The sequence below is a fragment of the Ambystoma mexicanum genome, chromosome 8 (genome assembly GCF_040938575.1).
Source record: "Ambystoma mexicanum isolate Mex_15411 chromosome 8, UKY_AmexF1_1, whole genome shotgun sequence".
Taxonomy (NCBI): Eukaryota; Metazoa; Chordata; class Amphibia; order Caudata; family Ambystomatidae; genus Ambystoma; species Ambystoma mexicanum.
The window spans coordinates 126,678,080-126,700,118 of record NC_090929.1 but is presented as its reverse complement, the minus strand read 5'-3'; positions in this window follow the sequence as shown (position 1 = coordinate 126,700,118).

The following is a 22,039-nucleotide window of genomic DNA, read 5'->3' as shown; positions in this document are numbered from 1 at the left end:
CATGCTTGAGAAGCGGATATTATTACAGCACCTCTGCCAACATTCAGGCCTAATGTCCTCTCCCAGTTCAACAGCCCAGATGCTTGCAAGATCAGAGGCCGGCTCTTGTTTGGATGCGAGGACATTGTTCACGGTGGCCGCAGGGTGACTTGCTCGGACGCAGAGTTCCAACGTTGACCAGGCATCACTTTGCCTGCCATTCTGTGGTGCGGACTCAAACCTAGCAGATATTAGACCTCTTAGTTGCCTATATTCGGCATAGCTGCAGTCTTTCAAACCAAACTACCTCCATAAACGTGTAAATGGTATCCAAGCTCAATTTTCAAGAAGGTCTTTGATGTATCGGATTCCACCCAGGTACCAGGATGGCCAGGACAACACTTTCTCTTGTTTGGTTATTGATGGATTTAGCCAGTTAAATGCTTCAGGGAAAAGAAATGGGTTGCATTTCATGCGTTTGGATAAGGCGTGCCAGCATTCACGCAAAAAGACAGTAAAATGGATCAGCTGCCAGGATCTCTTTTCTGTCGTAGATATCAAGGCTCGGGGTTCCAGTTTAAACACACAATTGGATTCGAATTCGGTCCACTTGTCCGGCTCAGTCTCCACCATACGACACAAATGTCTCATTGTGACTGCTAGATGGTATTCATAAAAAGGTGGTCAATTCATACCACCCGTCTTCAATGGTAGCTGCATCTTCCTCAATGCAAGCCTAGAATGCTTGCCATTCCACAGAAATGTCTGCATTAGTGCATCAAGCTCCTTAAATATCTGTTTTGGTGTTTTCAGTGGGAGCATGGATAGGACATAATTGACTCTTGGTGCCATGTTCATCTTAATGCAATTAACCTTGCCCTAAAGCAGTGGTCCTCAAATATATTTGGCCTGGGCCCCCCTGAGCAAAACTTGTGCAGGCCGGGCTGCCCCAAATGTGCCAGATTAACATTTGCGCGTCGTCACCGCACCCTACTCCAAGTACAGACCCTGGCCTCTCCCCACCCTGCTCCCACCACTATCCCAGTGCTCCCACCCATCCTGCTCCCACCACAGTCCCATAACACAATCATACACGTATCCATACACATATTTAAATAAAAAATAAATCACCATAAACGTACCTTCTGCAGCGGCCTGCGCGTGGTTGCGTAAATGCCCCGCTCAAGCATGCTCTGCCCGTATGTTCGAGGAGGCGCAGGAGCACCATCTCGCACATACATACATGCAGTGCCCCAGCCAACATTTCCAATGAGCTATGCAAGGCTGGCGAAGCAAAACGTCCCCAGCATTGCATGGCTCAGTGATCATGTGCGGCTGGGGAACTGAACTGTCAAAGGCAAACAGTGTTTCCCTTTGACAGTTCAGCCAGCCCAGGAGCACTCCCTCAGCTGGAAATAGCAGCTGAGGGGGTGCTCAGTGTTTCACTGGGCTGGCTCCTTGGCTCCTCCATAATGGGTGAGGGGGTCAATGGGTGAACGACCCCTCACCCATTATGGATGAGCCGCCAGACTTGGGGAGTCACTCTGAGATTGGTGGCAGCCATGGTGCTACTAGAACCATGGCTGCCTCCAATACCGGGTCCGGGTCCGGTCTGGCTGAATGGGGACTTACCGGGTCATTCCGACCCTGGAGGACCCGGTAGGTCCCCATTCAGTAAACCATCCCCCATTCCCATTGAGCCCCGATAGGGCTCAATGGGATTGGGGAAGGTGCTAATAACGGTACCGCAAATTGCAGTACCGTTATTAGCTCCAAGGTCCCTTAACGGGAACCACAGAGAACGTGTGGGCAGACCACCCGTTCCTGCTGGGACCCGCTAAGGGACCTCGGAGTAGGGCGGTAAGGGTTTACCGGCACCGGCATCCTTACCGGTGCCTGTTAACACTTACCACCCAACTCGGAATGACCCCCTTGGACTGGCCTATAGGGCAATAGGGCGATGACTGTACCAAAAATGCAAAATGCTTGTGTAGGCCAGTCAAAATGGGCCACTTTTTTGGGTCAATGTGGGCCAGTTTGAGGAGTTACTTCACTATGCAGCGACTAATTTTGACCATTATTGCTGAATAAACATTCTTTAAATATCACAATTTGTTTACATTTGAACAATAAACACCCCCTTGGGTACTATTCAAACAGTCAGTGACTAAAGGACTGAATATCCATTTGCAACTGCTGGCCACTTTTTCATTGGTGCCCAAGGCCGTTTTATGGTCCAGTCTGACCATGTGAGCTGCCCGTGGCCATGTCCTCCAATCTAAAAAACGTTACACATTTCATGCTGGGCTCTCGCGCCCCCCTGGGGTGGCGCGCCCCACAGTTTGAAGACCTCTTCCCTAAAGTGATGGTTTCAGTAGTGACCATCGAACAATATCCACCCTGAGTTTCGATATTAGGCAATCAAAGTTGATCCTGGGCAATGATTTCACCTCAGGGCTAATCCAAACTCCTAAGTACTTGATTAGTTCTGCGCACCAAATAAATTCCATATTGTCAAACATATGATGCATGCATGACCCGGAGATTGGAAGAATCTCTGACTTGCTCCAATTAACCTTGTATCCGGAAACTTCAGAGAATACTCGCATGTCCTCCATCAGATAGGCCATGCACAAATCAGGGTCATGCACAACCACCAACAGATCATCTGCATAAAGCCAGAGCTTGGCGTACTGCTCACACTGCCTTCTATGAAGCAACAAAAGGACTAAGTCATAACTACAACGTTTATGAAAGACTTGATTTAAATATGAGGAATAAAATATTGAAATGATTAGAATATGTGTATAAAAATGGACTGAACCTGTGATCAGGGGATTTAGAGGGTGCTTGGTTGGTTCCGTGGCGACCTTGAACCTATGTGCATCAATAAGAAGAATAACATTTTTGCATTCCTGCAGTACCTAATAATAACATTCTTGCTCACTGTTTATAAAACAGAGTATTCATACTTTTTTCAAAAACTTCAGTCCAGCAAAATGTTTTTCTTGTTCAGGCCTCTTAAAAAGAAAAAAAGAAGGAAAAAAAGAACAGGGGTTTCACAAGTCTAACACTTTCAGCAGTGACCCTAAATAAGAAAGAATAGGAATCTATACAATAATTGCTAGACTCATTAAAGGTTTATTTCAGGCACATTTCAGGGGCTGAGTCACTGATTTAGGGCCTTATTACACGGTAGGCAGTGACCATGGCGCTATTAGTGCCATGGTTGCGCCGGTATTTTACCGTGTCCGCCTTAGTGGATGGTGGAATTACCGCCCTACTCCAAGGTGAGCGTGGGCAGTAATTCCCCATTCACCAAGGCACTTCCCCATTCCCATTTTTGCCCCCATAGGGCTCAATGGAAATGGGGAAGGCGCTAATTACGGTACCGCAAATTGCGGTACCGTAATTAGCACCAAGGTCCCTTTGCGGGCCCGTTCCTTAACGGCTGATATAACCAGCCGTTAAGGTTGGGTACCGCAAAGGGACCTCGTAGTAAGGCGGTAAGGGTTTACCGGTACCGGTTCCCTTTACCGGTACCAGTAAACCCTTACCGCCTACCGTGTAATGAGGCTCTTAATCTGTTCTTAAACACTCAGGGCCTCATAACGACCTCGGCGGTAGCCATGCTGCTATTGGCAGCATGGCTTCCGCCAAAATCGCGCCGGGTCCGGGTCCACAGAATGAGGAATTACCGGGCCATTCCGAGTTCGGAAGGCCCGGTAATTCCTCCCTCCAAGGACTCGGACCCAGACCTTCCCCATTCCCATTCAGCCCCTATAGGGCTGAATGGGAATGGGAGAGGGAACAAACAACGGGCCATTACGAGTTGGCCCATTGTTCGCTCCCTCTTCCCCTCGCTGGACCCGGTAAGCACGCATGGTTTGACCAGGCGTTACTTCCTGGGTCCCGCGAGGGGACCTCGTAATGAGGCGGTACGGGGTAAACGGCACCAGCACCTTTTACGGCGCCGTTAACCCCGTACCGCCAGGGTCGTAATGAGGCCGTCAGTCTTTCATCCTTCTGAGGTCGATAAAGGAGTACCAACAAAGGTTGGGTGATATTGTATGTATATTTGTTCTATATTAAGCGTAAGTGCTATACAATAACACATCATTATCATTTAGCCATGGACGTCTGCTTGCATTCACAGTAATTTGGTAGTATGGGCCTATGCACACTGATCTTAAAGATACATATGGTGATCATTCTTGTTTGAAATGTATATCACATTATACTGATATTGTTACCATATATTTCGTAGTGTACTTAGGAACAATGCTATGTGATGCCACTTCCTGTTTTGTCAAGGAGTGAAAGGTCGTGTTCCATTGCTTCCCATGATACCACTTCGGGGTCGTGTGATGCCACTTCCGCAACCCCTTTCACGTCCCTGCATATAACATTTAGCGCGTGTCATGCTATCTAGTTTTGACAGTCAGCCTAGAGAAGATGCAGTCTCATCTGCTGGTAAAGATGGTGTTTTTCGCTAATGTATCCAGGGTGTTATTCCTGGCTGCTTCTCTGAGCTAGATTGGGTTTTCTTGGGCAAATTGCTTCCTCTCCATTCTCCGCCTTCCCAAATCAGAGACAATCACAAGCATTTAGAAACAGCCCAAATGCAGTTCTTTCACATTTTCAAACCTGTACATCAACAGCAATGATCCAGAACATATTCCCATCCTTGAATAGTATCTCTTGCAAAGTGAATTCATTGTTAACATTCTTAAAATATCAGACTATTTGGATTTACCACAAAATTGCACATTATGTGTGAAAAATGCATGTTTTTGTGTGTGACAGCTGATAAACCATGTGATGTTTACTTTGCTTCTTTTATAAAAGAAAACTATGAAAAACACCAATTACAGAACATATTAGGATGGCTAATAGGAAGGGTGTTGCATATGCCGGTGGGTGAGCATTCCACATTTACAGACAGAGCAGGCAACTCTGGGTAGCTTCCCATTTTATGTCGAGAGCACGAAACTCACAAGAGATACACTGTTTCCCTGCTCACGTGCCTCTAGTCTGGCAAAGTCAATGGCATTGGTTCAGTAAACACAATAACAACACACGATTTTAGCATTCCAAACACAGCTGTACAGCAAGCCCACCCGGAATCGAGTAACAACGACTGCTAACGCTGGTTTTTACTCTCATAGAAAGCATCAGAGAAGCATCTGTTAGCCCAAACATGATCAAGGCATCCAGAACACATTTTGGTTTATTCTGACACCTGGAGTGAACCATAAGCAATGCAAAGAAGAAGAATGGGCTTAAGGAATACCCCATGTTAAGAGGAGAGCATTCCAAATGAAATACAAGAAGATAACAACACTCCATTTTGTCCACTCAAGTGTCTGCATCCAGGACACGCTTTGCATGCAGGATTAGTAAAAGAGCATGAATGCTGGGGAATATAATTGGGCCTCATTACGAGTATCCCGGGGACCCATCTGTGATACGTGTGGGTAACTGGCAAACCGTGGCCTGACCATTACCGCACCCGATAACCCGGTGTTACTGTGTTGCTGCCGGCGGTAACTTCCTGTAGGACTCCATGGGATGGGAACTACTGAATCACTGGCACCATTGTTAACAGTGATGGTGATTCAGTTATATCTCTGCCAGTAGGGGCCTGAACTCCCGGTAGGTCAGGCCTGCCGGTATTTCACTGCCCCTACCTACAGACATGTGTGTGAGCCAGTCCATTAAAAATGGCAGAGCCAGCAGTACCAGCATTTTCTCTGCCATTTTTACTTGACCAAGCCTGATTTGCATATGGTCTTTCCCCTTCTGTAATGGCTTGGCAGGCGAAGAACGATGGTCTGGAGGGTTGCCCAGAGCAATGCCATAGGTTGAGATTTATTCGAAACCTTCCAACCATCACCTCTTTTGTTTTGCTTTTGTCACGCCGAGTGGGACGGGTATGCCCAGACGTGGGTCCCGTGCTTGCTGGGCCTAGAGACCCAAGCTACTTCTCACTGATGATGCCCAACAAGGTTGAAACATGTCTGGGGATGCTTGTGGTCTCGTGCAAAAGGGATGTGACCTAGCAGTTCGGGCTGGCCTACCCCTTTGGGGGTGGGACCACGCCTGATTTGCATATGGTCTTTCCCCTTTTGTAATGGCTTGGCAGGCGAAGAACGATGGTCTGCAGGGTTGCCCAGAGCAATGACAGAGGTTGAGATGTATTCTAAACCTTCCAACCATCACCTCTTTTGTTTTGATTTTGACTTGACCGGCTCACCCGTAATGAGGCGTATGCCAAGTAATGTATTTAGAAGTATATGATGGACACGCTTGACTAACATTGGACTTGTTCAACAGCTCATAAAAGTGCCAGCACAGCTATTGGGGTCCACCATTTTGACTTGTTAAACCCAATTATACTTAATGTGCATTGTATGACTAGAATTGCGGCAAATTTCTATTTTTGGTTTTGTATTTATTAAGGAGGATGTTTGTTTGTTTGTTTGTTTGCTTATTTTATTTGTAATGCGTGCCAGACCCAAGGGTATCAGGGTGCAAAGGATACATGAATATTTTCAGCTTAGAGTTACAGAGTTATCATACAGTGGATGAGTCAATTGCAGGTACATACATACAGTAAGCATAATCAGGATAACATTATATAATTTACAGAAAGAGGTTCAACATCAGATTGACATAATGGAGTCTATTTACAGTGCAGGTGAGTATAGATAGTAGGACAGTGACTAAGGTGTACTAGTGGTCATTTTCTTTGAGCCAATTAATGATGTTATATCTGAAGTTCAGATACGTGTGGTACGCCCTCTGGGAGAGGGGCAAGAGTTCCGGAGCTGATAAGGTTGGCTCTGTTTACATCAGAGGGTAGCTGCCTCCAAATGCCTTCGCATTTTCTTTTTTCCATTCTTAGAGTTTTCAGGTGTGGGGTGAACCAAGAGTTCAGGTGTGCTATAGGTTAGCTTTTTCTCATTTTTAGAGGGGCAATGGTGTCTAAGGCTTCAGTCATGGTTCTGTTGTATTCATTAACTAAGGTAGTGGGATCAGTGGTATCTGGTAGTGAGTTGAGGGTCGGTAATATTAGGAGTAAGAGTTTATCTGCAGTGATGTTCTTTTTAATCCTTGTTAGGGTGGGAAGATCGAGTGGGTTATTTTTGGTTGAGAAAATGTTAGCTGCTAATGTAAATGCTACCAGATGGTGGTCTGTCCATAACTGTGGAGTTATGGCTGTGATGGAGGCATCTGCTGTAATCTGCCACCCAATCAAGTGTTCTGCCTTTGTCGTGAGTGGGAAGTGTCACTTTTTGGGTAAGGCCGAGTTCAGTAAGGACATTGGCGATTATTGCTGCTTCCTGGTCTTTGGGGTCGTTGAATCCCAGATTGAGATCCCTAAGCAAGAGTACTTGCGGCGTGTTTTTTAACTTGTCCGAAAGAATAGTAGAGATGTCCTCCTCAAATGCGCCGATGGGACCTGGAGGTCTGTATATAAGGTAAATAGTGAGCGTTTGGGAGTCAGAGATGGGTAGTTTGGCAGTGAGGGACTAACAGGACCTAACATCAGGAGAAGGGACTAGTCTCATGGCTAGATTAGATTTATCTATGAGAGCTATGTGATGTATCTGAGTCAGGAATGACATGGAGCAGGAACCAGGCTGACTCAGGTAAGTGTAAAAGGAAACAGGCTTTATTCTTCTTGGTTACATAGCATAGTCATGAAATGTAGGAGAGTAAGTGCTAAGCCTCTGCCCTGGTTCCCAGTCTATCTCCAAGTCCCAGCCAACACTCTGTGGAACCCCCATGCCTCCAACACTCTCAGCTCCACTTTAACATTCTCAGAGGCCCCTTCATACACAAGCACTAACTACAATCATACAAGGATACCACACTATGCCTCCTCCACGGGCCTCGATTATGTCTGCTCTAAGAATGGTATAATTGTCAGGTACTGCGTGCATGAGGGCAGGGTCTGCTGCATGTAGCCATGACTCAGTAATGTCTAGAAAGTCATAGTTTTCTGCCTGAATTAAATCCGCTACCTCTGTAGCAACAGCTACTAAGGATCTGGAATTTATCAGGGCCCCCTTGAGGTCTGGAACAAGGTTGCCTGTTAATGAATGGATTGGGAGAAGCACGGTTATTTGCTTTTTCCGTCGGTATAGCAATGTGGTGTTTATTCTGCTGGTGTTTTTTGTGGGTGAGACTGTCGGTCTTGGGCATGGATAGAGTAGTGGCATAGCTATTTTTGGTTATGATGATTTGTTTGTTGTGAAGGCATTTTATCCTAAGACCTATATTGGTCATTGAGCTGGAATGTGGTTCGAATAGTTTAGTCAGTCTAGAGAGGAGTCTGATGTTTCTAGAAGAAATGTGGCAGGGTATATTAGTTATGGGTAGGCCCTGAGTGAGATTAACGTGAGGTGGCAGTTGTCATAGTCCCAGATTACTGGGTGACAGAGAGGTAGGTGCAGTACCCATTATGGCTGCCATGTTATTTGTTGTGGTACAGTCTGGAACAGGTATGGTAGATGGGCCTATAATACTGGGCACTAGAACTAGTGCCAGCATGGCCCACAGTAAGACTGGCTGTAAGGCAGTAGCATACATAGTGCACTTAAGGCCAGTTAGTGTGTGGTAATTCACAAGCAGGGGATTCAGTTTAGCACATGAATGGTGGGTAGCGTGCGTAGTTGGAGTACGTAGAGCGCTCAGTCTGACAGGATATGCTATTTCAGTTAATCACACTAGGTACAAAAGTATACAGTCTGACAGGAGGGGCTGGAGCAAATTGCTGGCAATGAGTCAAAGTGCGCAGACTGGATCGGTTTGATAACAGTAGGGCAAAATATACTATAGTAAAATAAGCTAGTTCAGTTTGCTAACAGTAAGGTCAATACACTCTGGTAGGACAGGTTTATTCAGTTTGCTAACAGTAGGATTAGATACACTCTCTGGTAGACTAGGCTACTTGCTAACAATAGGGCTAAATAGACTCTGGTAGACTACTTCAGTTTTAGCAGAGCAATGTGCAAACATGCATCGTCTGTTGAAATAGGCTAGTTCAATTACTAATAGGAGGGCAAAATATACAGATAAGTGCAGTTTCCTTAAGCGTGGGTTTAGATGCAATCAGGAGGAGTAGGCTAGTTCGGTATTGGCAGGGCAGTGTATACTAGGGCACAGTCTAGCCGGATAGGCTGGCACATTTTCTAATACTGTGAGGCATACATACAGAAAGTGCAAGAGGAGATGTACAGTGCGACCTGATACCAGTTTAGGTGCTACACGTCAAGTTTGGAGATTTTAACTAATGGGGCGGCATTACCTTGAACAGCGTATCGAGAGCAAGCCGCAGTGTGGCGGGTATACAGTGACCGCAACTCGTGGATGAAGGCAGAGGCTCCTGGCTCCTCATGGTGAACAGGGGCAAACACAGCCTTTATCTGGCCTTCGTCGTGGCCAGATAAACACATTGCCTAGCAACGAAAGGAAGCAGAGCCTCGATCTGGTGCTGCGTTGCGCTCGACATCTTGGATTAGTCGAATTCAGCGTACAATGCGGCTCTGGATACGGATCTGCTTAACGCCAGGCGTATGCACATGGCTTAAGTACTCTGCCAGGCACACAGGGGGCTTCAGTTGAAGCTTGGCAGAGCATTGCGGCTCACCAGGTAAGATGATGGGTAGCTGCTGGGGGGCCCCAGGAGGTAATATTCAGGGTGCTGCGTTCGTCACGCTCGGTCCGATGTTGTGGCTGAAGTGGCTGATGTCTCAGGGGGCTGGTGAGGGCTTCTGCCCTCTCCACCTCTCGAGGGACTTCTATGATGATAAGGGGCAAACATGGCCTTTATATGGCCTTCGTTGTGGCCGCTGGTTCCTTCCGACTGGCAGATGTTGTTGGCAATAAATTCAAACACGTTGCCTAGCAACGAAAGGGAGCAGAGCCTCGATCTGGCGCCGTGATGCGTGTGCCATCGTGGATTAGGCGAATTCAGAGTGCACTGGGGCTCCGGACACTGATCCGCTTAACACAAGGCATGTGTCTTGAACAGAAGCACTAAAAGAGTATTAAGCCATTGGTTGGACGATGTTGCCATCAGTGCCTTAGAGAAGATTGAGCAGGCATTGGATATGCAGAATATGGCCTAGTGGAGATGGGGGTTGGAGATATACAGAGTAGACCATCCACTCACTGATTCATCCATTCAGGTGACATTAAGTCCAGTAGTGCTAAGCAGGGAGGATTTGTGCCTGAGAGTCAGTGCTCCTGCAGGGTGCAGGAAGTGGAGCTTGAGTGCTGTTTTGACTGAGTGAATACTGGCGTGTTTTTGATGATGCCAGAGAGAAGGGAGCTCCAGTGCTGTAGATAAGGTGGGGGAAGGAGAGGAAGCAAGAGGTTGATCAGGATAGGCGAGGGATAGACACAGACCTTTGAGATCGAGGAGGAGAGTAGTGAGAGAAGGAGGATATTGGCACACACCTATCAATCATGGCCAGCATGCCAGTCATCTAGAGACATGAATGGTAGTACACTCAGGAATATGGCAAGAGGAACAATAACACAAGCTGGCATTGTCATTAAAAGAGAGCTGACTTGCTTCCATGGAATTGCAGAGGTCAGGTGTGGGCAACTCTTCATATTTTCAGATGCATACCGGATTATATGGTTACCATTTGTGATTAAATGTAGCCCTGGGATTTAAGTGGGGCTGGGTTAGCCGGAGGAGAGCCGCAACAGTCTCCAAAAGTGTATCTGAGATCGGGCTCTCCAGGGGCTCGCGAAAGTCCCCCGGTAGCCTGAGTCGATCAGTCTGATAGAAGCCAAGGGCTTTTTTCCAAGTGTAAGGGAGCTTCAGACTTTAGAAAAAAGAGGGCTTGGCTTGTGCATGCCGACCCCCACCAGACATTCCTTTAACTAAGAGATACAGGGATCATCACCCTCCACCGCAGGGGAGAGGGCGATAATCGCTGCGAAGGGATGCCTGTTGGGGTCTGGTACCACAATTAAGGAGCAAATGTAGAAGCGGGAGACTGCACTTACCTAAGCAGCATGGCACACCTGCTTTAGATCATGGCCCTGTATGAGCCCCCCATCATTTTAGAATGGCACTTAAATTACTGAAGTAACCATAACTTAGCTTCTAGAGTTAAGCAACACCAGGCTTCCATATATCGTGCCACCTCTTGGGGAAACAAGGTGTGTCCTAAAACAGTCAAGTTTTCCTGTGCCAAGAAAAAGGTGCATAGATGGTCACTTTGCCTACCATGGTGACAGGCCTTTGGAAGTGCCATCACCTCGTCTAATGATACATTTTCAACATTCATAATTCGAAAGAGTGGATTTTCAGCGCTTTCAGAATTGTAAAACAGTTTTCTCAATGGTAAACATGAAAAGAGAATTCTATGACCCACCAAGATTTGGAGAAAGGGCAGATCATCTAGCTTCCTTCATCTTTCCGACTCCCAGTCTATTTAGCTAAGGAAGGACAGAATTCCAGATGGAATATCCTTGACATAGCAAATGGAATGAGAGATGCCATGTGAATGCTTGCAGGCGTGATTCGTGGGTGGAGTCAATCTGCCAGTAGGGCCAGAAGACTGGTAGTGAAGGATGTAAATAAGCACGCTTCCTTTTGTACACATCTGGCTTCTGCTTGATCACTGTGGAGCCGCCATCTTCACCCCTGCAGTGGCTACTGAGATGGGACCGCCTTTAAGCTTATACCCACTACCTCCATAGATTTCCTGAAATCATGTACTCCTTATAAAAGTAGGTGGCCTTCTAGATCCCGCATCTAGCATGTACCATGCATGCCACCCTGTGGTGCCACTCCTTCAGGAGTTCCAGAGAAGATCTGATTTTCAGGTGAACTAATAATCTTTCACTTTTTGTCCCTGCAGGGGTGACGAGCTGCGGGCTGCATCTATTGGGGGTACATGAATGGAAGCCTGCAAAAGTGGGTGTCTGGGGTACTGTTTTGACAGATCCATGGGAGGCCCTGCTTGTAGGGTGCTGTGAATGGGGCGTCTGGCCACGGTTAGTTGGGGTGTACCTGCAGGGGTGATTTGGCTCTGTGATGGACGAGCCCCTGACCATACACAACACCTAAACACTGGCCCTTCTGTGGCATCACAAACGGCTGTGGCCTGCATCTGAGGAATACCTGGACATGGTGTAGGGATCAGGAAGTGGTTGGTAGTGCTTTTTGTAAAGCTTATGTGGGTCTTTGGAACCCAGACCCACGCCGAACAGACTAGAATAATTGACCTCTGCTTCGAGAAAATACGTATTGAAAGGCACGCATGTTGCAAAACCTCCTCTGGCTGGTGTGTCTGCAACATGACCCTGGTAGCTGCCAATGGCCTTGATGCCCAGTTCTTCGGTCATCCTGGAAACAGATGCCATCCATCGAACTATAAATGCATCACATTCACTCAACATTCCCTGAGCTGTCATTCATCCGCATGCACCAACATTCGCCCAGTAGCCGGCAAGGAGGACCAGTGACAAGCACCAGATGTAACACACTCCCTTTTAAGGGAAAGCATGATTGCAAAGTTTGACAAGGCACTGAGATGAGCTGATGGAAGGCCCTTATGAGGGCAAAGGACTTGGCTTTGGGCATTGGGAGTGTATTGATCAGTCCTTTCTGGTTCTTGTGGTCTGAGCGAGCCAACAGTAAACTCAGGAGAACTATTTGGCAAACTACCAGAGATCTTCCCATGTGGAGGACTGCCATCTCTCCTCTGCAAAAGTAACTGGTCCCCCATTATTGCAATAGGCTCTGAGCTCAGTTGCTCATTGCAAGCCTCTTGGTCTTCATCGTGGCCATTCTGGTGATATTCTCCTTTGTGGGGTTCTAGTGTCATTTATTGTCCAAAGCCTTGTGTTGCAAGCCATCTAGCTCCAGAGGAGTACGTTCATATTATGTGGTTGTGTGTTTGTGTTGTGTGCGTGTTTATGCGCACCTCGCAGCATATATCAGGGTCACTGTTATATTGTACACTGTTTCTTTCAAGCCTCTTGTATGCACCATTTACAGTTCTCCTTTTCACACTGTGTGCAGTTGTGTAAGTTCTTTGTCAAAGTACTGTAGCGTTGCCTGTGTTGCTTAATATTCACAGTGTTGTGGTGCATGAGACAGTGCATGCTTTCTGGTGCATGCTTTCTAGTGTATGCTATCTGCTGCATGATTTCCGCTGCATACTTTCTGGTGCATGCCTTCTGGTGCATGCTTTCTGTTATTTTAACTGGAGGGAGCATGCATTTTTTAATGCTTTATTGTGGCTTTTTGTTGAGTGTGGACCTAGCCTTAGGATGCAAATGAGTGCTTTACATCAGTACTCTATTAATGGCGTGCAGTACATTGTTGCAGGGGGAACACTGGTGCACATGTTTGCTGTGTAATGTCTTGTTATTCCCTGTTTACTGAGTTTTTGCTGTTTTCTGCATAGCACTTCTTGTAGTTTGGGCCATGAGGAACTATTGGTATAACCGTTTGGGGCATGATTTACAAAAATGTTTTAACATGGGAAAGTTCCATTGAAAACGTGTGTAAATCAGTCCGTTGGCGTATAATGGCTCGCACTTCTTTGCCTACTAGTTGTTCGCTGACACAACAACTTGTAGTTATTTGAAGTTTTGGAAGAGCCTGGTTCCGGCTTTTTGGCATGTAATACGCTTAGCAGGTGCTTTCTACTGCTTGCCGCTTGGGGTTTTGGGAGACCCTAGTGTCACCATAACACCTTGTACTTCACCTGACTACCTGGTGTGCACTGGCAGAACTGCTAGTCATTGCATGGAGTTTTGGGAGAGCCTGGTGCCGGCCTTTTGGCGCGCTCTGCCATGCACTTCTCTGCAGAGCGTAGCGTCATTTGTGATGTTCTTGGATACTCTGTTGTCATCATTTGATGTTTAATCTGGTAGTTGGTGGACTTGACTTGTTGTTTATCTTGCAGAACACAGTGTACTTTTGTCTGAATTGGGCCTCATTACAAGTTTGGCGGTGCAGTAAAAGAGTGGTGCTAATTTAATTACGACCTCTTTTTTGGTGTTAACGGAATTACTGCCATTTCTACTGCGCTGCTAAACCACGAGTTTAATAATGCCGGAGGACAGTCCTCCACTCTAACACCATATATTGGCGGATTTATTACTGTGGAATTATGGACTCCAAAAATGGGGATTAATATCACACACCATGACTCAATCACATGGTAAGTCCATGGGACCGAGGGGTGGTAATGGCAACCACCTTTGGTGGTAATTTGGTGGATTTACCACCAGAATACTGTCAAACTCAGAATGAAGCAGATTATTTTCTGTCCTACCCGTGTTGTGGGCACGCGTGCTTGGACATTTAAAGCTGTTGACGGGGGGCCCTTACAGTGGATGGTGGGGTGACCGTGGTGAAAATGGTTGGGGATGTTCAGGCTCTGGGTGACTGGTGGGAGTGTGTTGCTGTGCAATGGTTCAAAGTGCACTATTGACAAGAAAATCCCTACGCGTATTGCCCAACTGTAAAAGCATGAAGAGGTACAACCTCCAATTGTCTTCTGGTTGGACTTGTTTGGTCAGTTGCTGTTTCTAGTCTGTGGCCAGACATTTGGCAGGCACTGGCTGTCTGTGCCTTGGGGTTTAGGCCTCTTTGAGATGCTCTGTCTGTTTACAGTTTAGCCTGAGTGATGTACAATAGTCCAAGTTGATGTGTTCGACGTCTGCTACATTCACAGTTATTTGGTAATATGGGCCTATACACACTGATCTTAACGATGCATATGATGATCCTTTCTCGTATGAAATGTATATCATATTACAGTGATATTGTAACCATATTTTCCTTAGTATACTGTGGAACAATGCTATGTGATGCCACTTCCTGCTTTGCCAAGGAGTGAAAGGTTGCGCGCCATCACTTCCTGTGATGTCACTTGGGGGCGGGTTACAATGACACCACTTCCTGTGATGTCATCAGATGTCAAGGGTCGTGTGATATCTCTTCCGCTTCCCCTGGCCTTTTGATGAAATGACGTCCCTGGATAGGAGCTTGCATGCTTTCGCTGTATGTGTAGTTTACTCGCAGATCAAATCAAGCCTAACTCAACAATCAGATTTTGGCCTCTTATTTTTAATACACCAATCCTATCACCCAATAAACTCTATTTCATATTCAATGACACGCAACCATGGCCACTAGTACGAGAACCTCACACTGTACTTTTACTGAATGCTAGAAATGGGAGTGTTACATCTACCAAGAAATCACGCGGCATTTAGAAAACACAATCTACAGCCAGCAAAAAATAATAGTTGGAAATACTTTGCATTTTGCAAATGTTTTTTTTTTTTTATAGGACTGTTGACATCATCGTGGTGTGGCGTTTCTGTTCTGCAACCGAGTGGCCTTGACAACAGCCTCTCAGTTCTTCCAGACTGCAATCACTGGTTAGATATCAGAAACCTATGCAAAATAAATGAACTTGTTTTCTTGTTTTTCAATTTTCGCTGCTCGTGCAGAATGGAATATGCATACATAGCACAGATTCCATTTTTTATGCAACGTGTCTTTTTGAGTTTTACTGCTTGCGATAGGGACCAGAAGAAAGGATTGAAATATGACATTCTGGTGAACACATAAACGTGCAATTAACAACCAGGGGCAACGTGGGCAGAGACAGCACGCGTTTCTTCACACTGCTCGTCTCCGGGTCATGCCCTGGAAGGACCAAGGAAATTAAAAGGGACATTTTTACATCTCCTCCTAATTAGCTGTGGCCTCAAGGTCAGAGTACCCTGAAAATGTGTGAGTTTGTGCCAAAGTGTGATTTATTTTATGCAAAGGTGGTTTTCATCTGCAGACCTGCAGATGGCTTTTTTTCCCCTGCTTTTCATTTTCCGATTACTTTGGCTATATCCGCAGCTATCTCTCGCATTGAGCAAAAACAAAGATGGCGGCTGTTTCATTAAAAAAAAAAAACGGTTTTGGCAATTTACCCGAGATATAGCTATATATTTTGGAAACTACTGCACGGAATAATCCCAAACTACAAAAACTCCTCCAGTAAAAGTTAAAGCCCAAGTTGTTTTGGATCTGGTCCAAATACCTGCAGCGGTTTGGGCTGTGCAGTCCGGCAAAACTGAATCTTGTTTGTGTAATGGAAAATGAACGGCAACTTTGATTTTGTTTTTTCGTTTTTGTTATATACATATATATAGAGATGGTAGGGTGGCATTTGTCACCCTTTAGTGAGGATAAAACCTATTTGCATTGACTTTTCCCAAAATTCTATTACAAAAAATGTTTGACTTGCTCAAGGAATTTTGATGACATTTTTCCCGCACAATGCACAGGCCATCCGGACTGGACACTTTGGGGGAAATGTGTTAAATGGTTCAAAAGGTATTTAGAAAACAACAAAAAACTGTTTTCAGCCTACTCCCATTCATTTTCCCATCGAGAACATTTTGCTTCCATTGAACACACGTAGCGTAAAATCCACTGCACCGATTTGCACCAGATAAAAACAACTTGGGCACAAAGCGGTGTAGCTGTGCCTTTTGTTGGTTTGGGATAAAACCATGGAGTCGTTTTGAAATAATTAGACATAGAAAGGGGTGAACCCGGTCAAAAACATTATTTAGATGTCTGCCATGGTGCATTGCATCAGGGGGGCTTTTTTTCTGAAAGAACTAGTCACAATTTTTGGGTCCTTGATGCGAGTGATTGCCGTGGTAATCACGAGGAAAGCCAAAAAAATAGAAAAGTGTTCAAAATGATATTTATGATATCAGGGTAGAGATGGGGAGGGGTGAAAGAGGACCACAATAGTACTGGGAGATTTAGAGGTGGTCTAGGGAGCTCATTTGTTCAGTGCTGTTTTCGTCTTACCCGGGGAACCCTGTGGGATTTCTACTGGAATTCTAGGGAAATGTTGCAAGAAGCGATCAAGAAGATGCCGCACAGGAATTGGCAAGTGAAGGGGGAGAATCAGGGAGGAATTGCACAAGAGGGGGATACGGAACCGACGAGGGGGCACAGGGGGAGTTACAGTGGGGATTGGGAAAACCTTTAAATTGTGAAATGTTTTTCCATTTCTGCAGTAACCCGCCATCTTTTTTTTCTCCATCGAGAACCATTTTCGCAGTAAAATTGTGGTAATTTTGTGCTCGTTTCGTTTCATGGTAACTTCACAGTCATTTCATGGTAATTTTTCAGAAAATGTACGCGGGAACTGTCTGCAACAACTATTTGCAAAATGTATGTATAAACTTGCAGGAGACAACCAATATTAGTGAAGGGCTCATGACTGGTATATGGAACTCCGCTTTAAGTCTGGCCACCCATTTACCTATACTGTAGGCCTGGCCCAATGGGCATGGCCAAATCTTCTAGCCTATTGTGTGCAGTTGGGACAGTGGACACAGATGAAGTCCAGTGGCCAATGTTCGTTTTGGCTAATTGTTGCAATGTTCACAGTGAACACAGCGGAAGGCCCTAGCCACTGGCCAGGGCCGTTGCGATCTGGTGAGTTACTAGGCAGGGGGATGTGGGCCATGGCGAAACTGAGGGGAATATGTGTCTCAGCAGGAGTACTGGCATACTGGCAGTGGGCAGGGCGATATGGAATATGGCCGCAGGCCACGGGCTGCAGTCTTTTTACCTTATTGTTGCTACATGGACCTTGAACACAGCTGAAGGACAGGGCTGAAGGGCCTGGCTTGTGATATCTGTTAACTTTCTAGACAATGGGTGTGGACAATGGCCAGTACGCTTCAGCATTTTATTTTATTGGTGCCAAAAAGACAGAGGCCACAGCCTTACCTCGCTACAGCATAAGGCCATGGTAAATCAGCCCTAGGGAAGATATAGCATTAAAAAAACTTGAAATTCAGCAAAAACCTTCATTAATACAGTTAAGATGATCCGATTTATTGCAACAAACCTGTGGAATGTCATGACCATCTTACCTCCGAGAACCCTCCATTACTCGGTCCATGAGCACATACATGACATCAGAGCAGGGATTAAGAATGAGATTACAAAAATTACATAATGCTGGAAATCTATGGGGGTATTCTCCAAGTTAAGTCATATATGTTTATGCAGTTGAAGTTTGAAGTCTACATGATATGGACCCGATGGCGGTCACAGTAAATATATAGCCTGAGGGCATAAGGCTATATGCCTCATTACGAGGTTGGAGGTAGCCTTGCCGATTTTACCAACAAGGCTACCTTCATACCGGCATAAAAATCCAGCACCCGCGAATCGGAAATTACTGGGGTTTTCCGGCCCCGCCGGACCCGGTATTTGCCCTTTCACGGGTGCCGGTGCGGGTATATCCCCATTCCCATTTCAGCCCCATTGGGCTCAATGGGAATGGGGATGCCTGTAGCACATAACAGTGCCGGTGCTACAGGCTTACTGTGCTCGCGGGCGCCTTCCATTCCGGCAGGGCAGACCTGGTGGAATGAAAGGCATCCGCGAGCACAACTCGGAGTTTGCTGGTCCGGTAACAACGGTACCTGTAAGCATATCGGTACCGTTGTTACCGGACCTGCAACCTCGTAATGAGGCCCACTGTGAACCTCTTCTTTGTTCTTGGACAATGGATGGGCATCAGGACAGGAACGGGACTTTACTCATTGCTTTCACATTGCATTGTCAATCCCTAATGCTACTACATCAGGGAATGTTTGTCACTGTATTTGTCCCCTTTAATTTTACAGTATAAAAGAAGCCGTCTTCGGTGGAGTGCTATAGGGACCCTTTGAGGACCTTTAACTTTTCTTTAACCAACACCCCCAGACCATTTGTGATGTGTATTGAACAGGCTGATGGCAGTGAACCCTGTTTTACGTACACTTTTTGTTTCTTTAGTGATGATACCTTTTTGAGTGCTATATATTCAAAATGGCTGCTTTTCATAGTACAAGCCTTGTTCGTTGTGACGTCTTTTTTGGTGCCATCTTCATTCTTCTTTAAGTCAGAAATAGCGATAAAAGGGCATGCTCTTTCTCAGCAAAGCAGACCTGGACTCCCGGCAGTGCTGTGTGTGTCAACTAGTTGAAACTGGATTTTGTAACTGTCTTGTCCCAATCCACCATGTCAAGTTGCTGCACAGACTCTGTGGTAGCAGACTGTCCATGAATGGTGGACTGCTGTTATCTTTTTCAATGATGTAGGCCCCTTCCCTAGGTGGGCTGGGGCAGACCCCTACCCGAAATCTGGATAAAAGGAGAACATCTGGAGCAACTTGAGATCATTGACCAGATCCATTTATCTTTTGCCGAAGGACCACCAGAGACCCTTTGGAGGACTTCTGCTTCAATCAGCAATGTGCAAACAATTACCGGGTACAGAACATCTGACTTAAAATTGACTAAGAAGACCAGAACCAGGTAGTTTCCTCCTCGATACTGGTGGGACCAACCGGTCTAAAGCATTGCTCTGCAATCATTGCATCCCCAAGTCCAGAGTCCTCACAGAGTCTGCATTTGTCCTACGTCTGCTTACAACTGAGCTGAACCATTGCATGAGCACCTTACTGCTTGGCCAATGGAAGCTCGCAAAGCCCTGCTTGGAAATCACCAACCTGCTGCTGCCATCTCTCACCATGAGAAAGGGACTGTTGGAGCCCAAACACTGACTCCTGTGACTATGCTGAGCGTGTCCTGGTTTACATCAAAGTCTGCTCCTGTCTGCTGCTTCTGAAGTGTCAAAAAATGCTGTGGTGACTAAAATCAAGAAGTGTTCACCTTTCCAGGGGTGTCTGTATGAGCGTGGCCTATCTTTCAATGGAAGCCTTGAACTTACAGCATATGAACCTCCTTTATCCAAGCCTATTTAATTTAATTTAATTTTGTAATTTGTACAGCACCTTTCACCATGGGCATGCTACGAACACACTGTAGGCTGAATGCCCTCGGAGGCACCGGAGTCCGAACTATGGAAAAGTTAGGAGGTGCTAGTATGCATGCGCCCATAATGGCCATTAAAGGTTATGAGGGCTTAGCCGAGTCCTGCTAGCCACCCATGTCTAATTGGCATGTGCATGGGTGAAGAGAGGTGCACTAGGGAAAATAAGCTGGAGGGGTGTGTGTAAAAGGATAGTCAATTATGATGTGTATAGCTACAGTTTGACATGTTTGTCTTGAAAGGTAGCTACATTCTTATGGCAGAACTGTTGTGCAGAGTGTCATTCGAGTTGTATGTGAAAGCAGATGCGTGAGGGCGAGTGGAAAATATGCATTGGTTATAATCAAGTAAAAGCCTAGAACTGGTACATTCGGCACAATTCTAATGCATCTGGGTTGATAAATTATGGTGAGAGCATTCTGCCTGCATCCAAATATCATTAGTTGGCTACATTCAAGACCCCACTTAAACATAAAAGCAGCATTCTGCCAACACCTGCGTTATTATGATGATCCATGTTGTCAACCTCCAATTTCCTGTCCCATGCTCTCTGTAGTTTGACAAGTTAGAGTTTGCGGGACATGATCCAGCAGCAGTACCTCCACTGACTTGCATTGGGCATGAAGTCTTTATTGGAAAAGCATCTGCCTTTCCAGGCCATAGGCAGTGCCACATAGGTCAAGAGTCCTATTTACAGTCACCCAGGGCCCGGGGATAAGCATTCTACCATCGAAACAGCTGCAGGACTAACTTGAATCTGTCTTCGGTTCATTTTGTTTATAAACCCTGCTAGATAAGATCACCTACCTGTAACAGACTGAAATCTGAAAACTGTAGGGCTGGAATTCTAAATAATTGTTTTTATGTGTTACGTATACCGGTCACTGTCAGTCTTCTGAAAGCTTTTTTTCTCCACTTTAGCTGATTTACAATGTATATGCCCATGACTAATGTTACATCCTCTCTCCCTCCCTCGCTCCCTCCATCCCTATGGTTTGGCTGTCCATGTAAACCTGTGAAGCTGTGATGTCATGGAATGTATTGCATGTGCATATGCAGGAGCACAGAATGTTGTGATTTGGTTTGGGTTCTACCCAGGGCAGTTGAAGGAGAGATGTAGCCTTGGTGGTGGGAGTCAGTGGGCTCTCCTCCCTGTATGTCCTAAGATCCTGCCATCTATCTTCTCTGCCTGATGTCCTAGACGTATCCTGTGGGGGTGCAATCTAATGAAGAAATGCAAGGACTCACTATAATGACTTCTCATCCTACTTTGTATCAACTAAAGGTAGAATTCTAGAGTGGTATGTAACCAATGTTGGTGTTACCCAACACTGGATGCACACCTGGTTCATAGTGTTTTTACTTACACCTTGATGCTTTCATGTGTTTGATAAATAGTATATGTTTGTACTTTCCTATATGTTCCTCTTTTCCTCAACAGACTTTTTTCTTGCCAACTGCACTTTACTCCAGGGCTACCACCTCCCAAGTCCAAGCCTGACTGCTCAGCTACAGTACCATTGACATTTCGATCAAATACTTCATTGTACTCTGGTTGAACCACTACATTGGCTTCTCACCAGAGTAGGTTCCCAGAAACCCTCTTAAACAGGTATGTATGGGCCTCAGGATAAGGATTGTCCTTTTAGGCTTTGATGGACCTCAGCACATTGATGGGTTTTGGAAAGCAATGATCCTTTGAAGCAGGGGTTTACCTCTGAAGCATCTTGGTGCATGGGTGGACCTTGAGGAAGCAATGGGCCTCTCAGCAGGGATGGGTCCCAGAGCTAGCTCTGATGGGAAATTAAATAAGAATGGGCCTCTGATAAGTACTGGACCTTGAGGCAGGATTGGACCTCAGAACTGGGATTGGGATTGGGGCAGTGATGTGTCCCAGAGCAGGGATGGGTCTCAGACAGGGACGACCATCAGAGCTGGTTTAGTTCATGAGTGAGAAATTCCAGATTTAAAACATATGCACTACAGTGTAGTGGTTCTTCATGTTGTTAAATTACTGGACCCATGAATAGGAGAAGTTCGCTCTTCTTCAATGCGCTTTATCGCCACGCTCAGCATGTATTAGAATATTTGCAAAATATTTTTCTTTGCATTTTATATCTTCCGTAGCTCTGCTCTAAACCTGTTTAATAA